This window comes from Nelumbo lutea, chromosome 6 (assembly GCF_056320005.1).
Source record: "Nelumbo lutea isolate HS-2025 chromosome 6, American lotus-T2T, whole genome shotgun sequence".
Lineage (NCBI taxonomy): Eukaryota > Viridiplantae > Streptophyta > Magnoliopsida > Proteales > Nelumbonaceae > Nelumbo > Nelumbo lutea.
The window spans coordinates 40,400,500-40,408,785 of NC_142689.1; the positions used below are offsets into that span (position 1 = coordinate 40,400,500).

The 8,286-nt window shown below is 37.4% G+C and overlaps 1 pseudogene across 1 annotated transcript; it reads right to left on the reverse strand.

The window, feature by feature from the left end:
- Positions 1–3,182: 3,182 nt before the first annotated feature.
- On the reverse strand, positions 3,183–5,600 carry LOC148848699 (cytochrome P450 86A8 pseudogene; annotated as a pseudogene). Its single transcript, XR_016100174.1, has 2 exons — positions 3,441–5,600; positions 3,183–3,372 (listed from the first exon to the last, which is right to left on the reverse strand). The product of XR_016100174.1 is annotated as a cytochrome P450 86A8 pseudogene (transcript).
- Positions 5,601–8,286: the final 2,686 nt, after the last annotated feature.

An 8,286-nucleotide genomic window follows, 5' to 3' on the forward strand; every position in this document is an offset into this window, starting at 1 on the left:
TAGTGGTTGAATTGTTTAGGAGTAAAGTGGTTTTAAATTTCTACCACCTAGATTGAGCCGCTTTATATATATACTAGCAGGCTCGTGCGATGCACGGAATTGGACTTAAAACATATTGTTCTATGGAGTTACACAATCATGGGGTAGGGATGACAATTTTCTCCGTGCCCATCAAGTACTTGGCCTCCCCAATTAGGTGGGGATGGGATGGAGATTGCCCAGGGATAGGGAGGGGATGGAATTAATAGAAATACTTGATTGGGGAGGGGGAGTGAAGTCCACACCCTGCCCCAACCCCAATTATATATATTCAATATATGTGTATATATTAATTAAATATATAATATTATTTATAATATTTTTATATTATATATCAAAATATATTTAAAATATTATTTGAATTTTATTTTTTCCTTTATTTTAAAAAATATCTTTCTAAAAACATACTTTTAATTAACAAAATTAGGGATTCAGGTCCCCAATGGGGAAGCCCTCTTTGTTGAGGACCAGGGATGCAGTCTAAAATTTTTGACACTTATTAATTTAAAACTCGAGGTCGGGATGGGGAGTATGACCCCCGTCCATTGCCATTCCTACCCTTGGGGTCATCCTCTAAACCTATAACACCCCCAAAGCCATAAATATAGTTCCAATAATTATGGTAATTACAAATGTAGTATCCAATAATTATGGAAATTATTAAAATTTTCTAATTATTTATTTGAAAAATTGGAAGTTTTATAATTTAAGTTTCATTAAATTAACAAAAATTATTGATAAAAAATTATAGTAAATATAAAAATTACTGAAAAATATAAAAAATAAATTTATTATTATTGAATTAATTTTCCACCAAAAATTATTGAAAAATTTTAATTATTGTTTGATAATATCATTAAATATTAGTAAATTTACCAAAATTACTGAAAATATCAATAACTACTTATGGCTAAAAATTACTGATAATTTTTAATTATTAAATTTGTGTTTATTAATATTTTAATTAATTATTATTTTTTTAGTAATTATTGATTTCAATAATTATTTTTCAAAAAATTCTGAAATTAAATTACCAAAATCAGTAATTTTCAGATAGTAATTCTTAGTAATTAAACTTTTAATTTACCAAAATTATAAAAAATTATAGTTTAGGTGTTGATATTCACTCAATAATATTCAATAATACCAATAATTATTGAAAATATAAAAAGTATTTTAAAAATTAATTTAACTACCCAACTTAATTTACTACTTATTTATAAAACTTACTGATAATTTTTAATTATTAAATTTGTATTTTATTATTATTTTAATTAATTATTAATTTTTTAGTAATTATTGATTTCAATAATTAATTTAAAAAAATCTAAAATTAATTACAAAAATCAGTAATTTTCAACAAGTAATTATTAGTAATTAAAATTTTCAATTTACCAAAATTATGAAAAATTATAGTTTAGGTGTTGAGATTTACTAAATAATATTCAATAATAACCATAATTATTGAAAATATAAAAAAATATTTCACAAACTAATTTAACTGCCAAAATTAATTTACCTACGTTTTTGAATTTTAGATGGTTTATAATATAGATTAAGAGGTGTTTTAGGAGGAATTTTAAATGGGAGAGATTGTTTAGGAGAAATTTTAGGAGGGGGTTGACATGTGAGAGAGAGAGAGAGAGAGAATTGGAGTGGAAATCTAGTGAAGAAGAGAGGGCTGGCACGTGGCAATATAAATTAAGAGGTTCTTTAGAAATAATTTTAGGTGGGAGAGATAGTTTAAGAGAAATTTTAGGAGGGGTTAGGTAGGTGATTGAGAACATGAGAGAGAGAGAGATTTGAGTGGAAATCTAGTGAAGAAGAGAGGGCTGGCACATGGCAATATAGATTAAGAGGTTCTTTAGAAAGAATTTTAGGTAGGAGAGATAGTTTAAGAGAAATTTTAGGAGGGGGTTAAGTAGGTGATTGAGAACATGAGAGAGAGAGAGAGAGAGTTGGAGTGGAAATCTAGTGAAGAATAGAGGGCTGGCACATGGCAATATAGATTAAGAGGTTCTTTAGAAAGAATTTTAGGTAGGAGAGATAGTTTAAGAGAAATTTTAGGAGGGGGTTAGGTAAGTGATTGAGAACATGAGAGAGATTTGGGGTGGCTCTCTAGTGTCGAAGAGAGGGCTTCCACGTGACTACATAGAAGGGCTAGGAAGAGGTAAGGGAGAAAGGAGAGAGATTTAAGGAGATAAGAGAGAAGGGGGGATGAAAGATGGAGAAGGCTGCTGATGTGGGGCCTAATAGCTTTATAATATAGTATAGATAGAATAGATATGAACAAACATCAAAATTTGTAATTATTTAATGGAAACATGTATAAGCAGAGAGATGAGTTAGGAGGGTTGAAATTTAGCCCAATATCGGTTTACTTTGCTCCTTGGGCCTTAGATTTATCCATGCCTCCACCTCTGACTACCCTTACCAACAAAGGTCACTTTCAACTTTCAAGAAAGAAGGAAAGAATTCCTCTTGCTCAAGTAAGCTCATGGTCATGGTAGGTCAACCAATAATAAAACCAGCATTTAAGAAATCATGAAGAATTCAATTTCTTGGTATGGGTTAACCAACCCACACGTAGATTACTTTCCCTGCGACCTCCGTCGCAGGACAAACCGGAGACCCAATGAAGTGTGAACAAGCCAGAGGTTGAAGAAAATGACAGAACATCCCATGTTTGATTAAAACAGTGGCGTATTCAAATTTCATTCGGGGGTTTCGGTTTCTCCTGCGACCATGACCACAGGAAAGAGTTGTGAATTGGGATCTCCCCAAATGGAATAATCACAAATCACTGTAATATCTCAACTGCAAAGCGCAGGACAAGGGGAAGAAATCGTGTTCTTTATCTCATGACGTTTACAGTTTATGTCATTCAATTCCTGTACTCCATTAATTGATAAGTTTGTTTATTCATTCTGCAGTAAAGCTCAATAGCTACAAATACAAAAGAAATTATATTTTATAAAATTGCTTTCTACAGTAAACAGAGGAAAAGCTGGTTTCCCCCATTCAATCTGTACTTCTACAGAGACCCAGTCCATCTTCTCATATCAACAAATCCTATAAAGAAATTAAACCATCTCAATCTGAATCTTCTTCTGTCTTCTCTCAGACTTGCATTTTTTCTCCTGTTTTCTCTTTCACAGATTCTGCTCTACGTTTTTCTACTTAACTACCCTCCTCTTTCAAGTTTTAAATTTAACACTTACACCATTCTTTTCTTTCAATCTCTTTCCTTCTGATAAGTTAAATGAGAGACCACATACGCAGATATGCTTAAATTAACACTCCTCTGTCCTCAGTACTCACCTGCATAAAACACTGAAATTATTTCTTTTAGTTATCTGATAATAATTATATATATATATATATATATATATATAATATACCTGTTTTTTCACTATTCACAGTCGACCACCCTCCTCCCTAAGCCACCTCAACAATCATTTCATCCCCCACTCGACGATCATCACAAGCTGCCGGAGTGACGCCGTTGCAGTTAACGGCCAAACCTTCTACACCCCACAGCTTCCCCTCAGCTTCCCCTCAGTCTCCCTGTGTATGGAAGAGGCGATCGCCGTCAGATCCCTGTGGTGCACGTTAACCTTCAGCCCGTACTTCATGAACAGAGTCAAGGACATCTTCTGCTCCACGCGGTGGCCCGGTGCTAAGCTCAGCCGGTGTCGTAGCAACACTGCAGCCGCGATCGACTTCATTTGCAGATAAGCTAAGTCCTTCCCAAGACAGATCCTGGGCCCGGCGTTAAAAGCTACGAACTTGAATGGATGTTGGGCTTCGAATTGCTTCTCGTCGGGTGATAACCACCTCTTCGGTCGGAACTCAAGGCAGTCCTCCCCCCACGTGAACTTCATCCTGCCCGCCGAATATATAGAATACGTGATTGCCGAACCCGCCGGAACGAAAGTTCCGTCCGGCAGCACGTCGTCGGCTGCCACATGCTTTGAGTCTTCCGGCACCGACGGGTAGAGTCGCAGGGTCTCCGACAATGCCGCTTTCAGGTAGATCAAACGGTCAACTTCCTCGAACGCCAGGGGCTCGTCCACCCACTTCGATGGGTTGTTGCCACGTGTTTCCATGAGAACGGTGCAGATCTCGCGTAAGATCTTCTCCTCCACTCTCGGGTTCTGCATCACCAACCAGAAGAACCAGCTCAGCGCCACGGATGACGTGTCACGGCCAGCCAGGATGAAATTCAGTGCGACTTGTTGCAGGAACGAATCCGAGTAGGATTCCTTCTTCTTCATGAACCTCGAGAGCAAGTCATCATGGTGGGTCCCACCTTGGTGTTGATTCAGAAGCTCGAGCTTACGTGTCTTGATGACATCGGCTAGATACTTCTCCACGTGTTCGACGCTCTCAGTCAAGGTGACTTCCAAGCCGAGCCGAAGCCACTTCTTCAGCTTCCATATGAACTCAGGAAAGATAAAGCGCTGCAGCGACGCCTCCGTGGCTCGGTCGAAGGCCGAAGCGAAGCCGTTCTCTGAGAGACCCGGAGATAGGGTTTGTGGGTCCTTACCGAACGCCAGCCCGCATATGTTATCGAAGGTGAGCCGGAGCAGCAAGTCCTGAAGATCGACCGGCTTGGATTCGAGCTGAGCCGCCTTCAGAATCGGGCAGAACCTCAGTTTGATGGCTCGGTTCACCCACCGAGCCATGGCTTGGCGCAGCGTTCGGGTGGTGAATTCGAGAGCAGCGGTTTTCCTCTGGAAAAGCCACGTGTCTCCATCAGAATTGAAGATGCCTTCACCGAGTAGATCATGGAACACAGCCTGCCAGGTAGGGCCCTTCGGATAGTTGTCGAATCGGGTCTTCAGTATGTGCTCCAGATTCTGCGGATCGCACGTGACGGTCACAAGCCCTTGCTTTCGCGCCAGAGAGGGGATGGCGCAGATGCAGGTCTGGTACGTGCCGCCACACGCTCGGAGATTCTCGGCGATCCAGTCGTGCATGCGATCGGCGTTGTCGATCAGTCCCGGAAGGCTACCCAACAGGGGCCAGACACGTGGACCTTTTAATGACCGGGAGATGAGTCTGAACCAGAGTAAATACGCCATAATGGCTGCCAAGAGCAACAGAGTCGTAGATGCATCCATGGGAGGAGGATTGGATGATTGATTGCCGCCGCCGGTAAAAAGCAATTTCACAGCGGATTTTTTTTTTTTTTTATAGCCGGAAAATTACTCGACTCCGGTAAACCCTGGAACTGGGTTCTGGAAGGTAGCTTGAAAATAGAAAGCACTCCAGTGTGTGCGATGAAAAAATGTTGGTTTTCCCCTGTCGACACCAACCTCACAGGTCATCGCAACCCTGCATTGGGAACGTACGTCTTCCTATATGAATGATAAAATCATAAAATCAACTACGGGAGATGTTCTTCCGTGTCACCGGCTTATTAAGCTGGGAGCTGCAGAAATAAGGAAGCTATATATGTAGAGGAAAATGGCGTCGAAAGAGGAGAAAAGAAGCCTGCAGAGACTGCGACTGTGAAAGGAAGAAATGAAGAACTCATGTACGAAAACTGGGAAACTAGATAATGTAAAGGAATAAAATGAAGAAAAGGAGGTTAGTGAGACCTCAGACCTGGGTTTTTACGTCGGAAAACCAGAGAGCTAAAAGGAAGAAGAGGAAAGAAATGGAGGCGTATGACTGTGGAAGAGAGAAATGAAGTTACACGGATTTATAGGAGAATTAATTAATGTGGCCAGATTCTTCTTCAATTGCACCGTCTCTCTCCTTTTAGCCCACTAACACCTTGAAACACGCCATAGAGGTCGTTGGGAATTTAAGGTAAACCAGCCCAGCAGACCCCAGACGAGAAAACCAGTTGGACAAAATTAAACCGGACATCTCTTTCTCTCTCATATAGTCATAATAGTCATTCATATACATATATACTCATGCATGAAAATATATACAAGTACATACGTTATACATATAGAAAATTCACCTAATTCTGCAGGAGAGGGGGTCCTTAAATTCACGCATTCAATGGAAGAAGAGAAGTATATAAATGGAATTAGTTAAGAGATGGGAGATTAAGTTTAAAAGAAAATGCCACCGGCATGTATGGTGGTGCATGGTTATTTGATATTTCTTTTCTTTTCTTTTCTTATGCATGAGACAGTCAGGTTTTGGGTGAACGACCCACCAAAGATATAAGCTAATTTAATTTTATCCAAATATATATCCAAAAAGCTAAAATAAACCTAAACTCTATCTGACGCTTCTGCATGGTGCATCTTAGGATTATATTGGTGCAACTGTTTCCTAACACCCTTGCCTTTTCATCACGCATGTCAAACCCTATAATCCAAAAAGTCGTATCAATTTCTTGATTCAGGTGATATTAAGAGAAAATATTGACTGAGATGTCCCAGTTAAGTTTCTCAACAGGTTGGCCCTACGGTTGTCAAATGGGTGGATTGGGTTTGGTTGGTTTGGATAAGGATTGAGTATCAATTCACTCATCTTAATCCACCAATCCATCATGATCCATCATCAATGCTTGCTAAAAGGTCATAACCCACTTTAACCTTGACCCACCCTATCTGATCCATCCATATTGACCCACTTAATCCATTCATATGACCCTTTCCCACCCTTACCCATTCTAACCCACCTACCATAGCATATAAATATATAAGTGGGTCGAGTCGACCGGTATACCCTAAACAACAACTTTTGAGAGAGTCAACTCTCCCGAGACTATCAAGTGGTATAAATGGGTCGGATCGACCCATGTACCCGAAAATGTTATTTTGGATGAAACACCTTTCAATGATGCAACATGGAAGAAATGGGTTGTGTCAGCTTATATACCCAAAAAATAACAACTTTTTGAGAGAAACAACTCTCCCAAGATTGCCATGTGGTATAAATGGGTTGGGTTGACCTATATACCCGAAATAATAGAAAATACAAGAAAATGCATGGAAACACTAGAAAATGTAGAAATTAATCAGAAAAATTGGAGAAAATTCACAAAATATGCAGAAAATTGCAAAAATATACAAGAAATTTGTAGAAAATGCATGAAAACACCAAAAAATGCAGAAATTAATCAGAAAATTGCAGAAAAAAGTAGAAAATTAACAGAAGATTGCAGAAAATGGAGAAAAAAAAAGCAGAAAATACCAGAAATAGCAGAAAAGTGCAAAAAAAAAAGTAGCAGAAAATAGTAGAAAGTTGCAAAAAAATACTAAAAATTTGCAGAAAATAGTATGCAGAAAAATTGAAGAGAATGCAGAAAAAGAGTAGAAAATTGAAGAAAATAAAAATGCAGAAAATACCAGAAATTGCAGAAAAATACTAGAAAATTGCAGAAATGCAGAAAAAGAGTAGAAAATTGAAGAAAATAGATGAAAATGCAGAAAAAATAGCAGAAATTACAGAAAATAACAAGAAATAACAAAAAATTACAGAAAATGCAGAAAATAACATAAAATTGTAGACAATTTCAGAAAAATAGCAGAAATTACAGAAAATACCAGTAAATTGTAGAAAATACCAAAAATGCAGAAAATACAAGAAAATTGCAGAAAAATACCAGAAACTTGCAAAAAAATAGCAAAACTACCATGGAGTTATAGAAAATGCAGAAAATTTAAAAAATAATAGAAAATTACAGAGAATACCAGAAAGTAGAAGAAAATAACAGAAAATTGCAGAAAATGCAGAGAAAAGCCAAAACAAATTTGCAGAAAATGCTGAAAAATACCAAGAAATCACAGAAAATACCAAAAAATTGTAGAAATGCAATAAAAGAAGAAAATTGTAAAAAAAAATGCACCAATCAAAATCCACAAAATGTACTGTAATGCAAATATAGGACTCTATTATGATCGAAGTCTACATATCCAATGTAAGATTAATTCTACCATGGATGGAATGCAACAAATCATAAAACCTTTTCTTCTCTCTCTTTCTCTCTTATATAATCTTAAAATATTAGCCTTAATGATGTTTTCAGTAATATGCCGAACATTAGAATTCAAAACAGTATGAAAATTTCTGTTTCCTTCATGCTCTACATATGAGAGGGGATAGTTATGCCTTATTATTACCATTGCCATTGCTTCCTTTTATGCAACTTCATCAAATATGTTAGTCCTACTTCAAGGACTACAGGTCTCAATTATCATTTCTTTACATATTTTCATATGTTGTCTCAAATTGGATGTGCCATAGCCAGAATCTATAATGTATGCTTTCTCG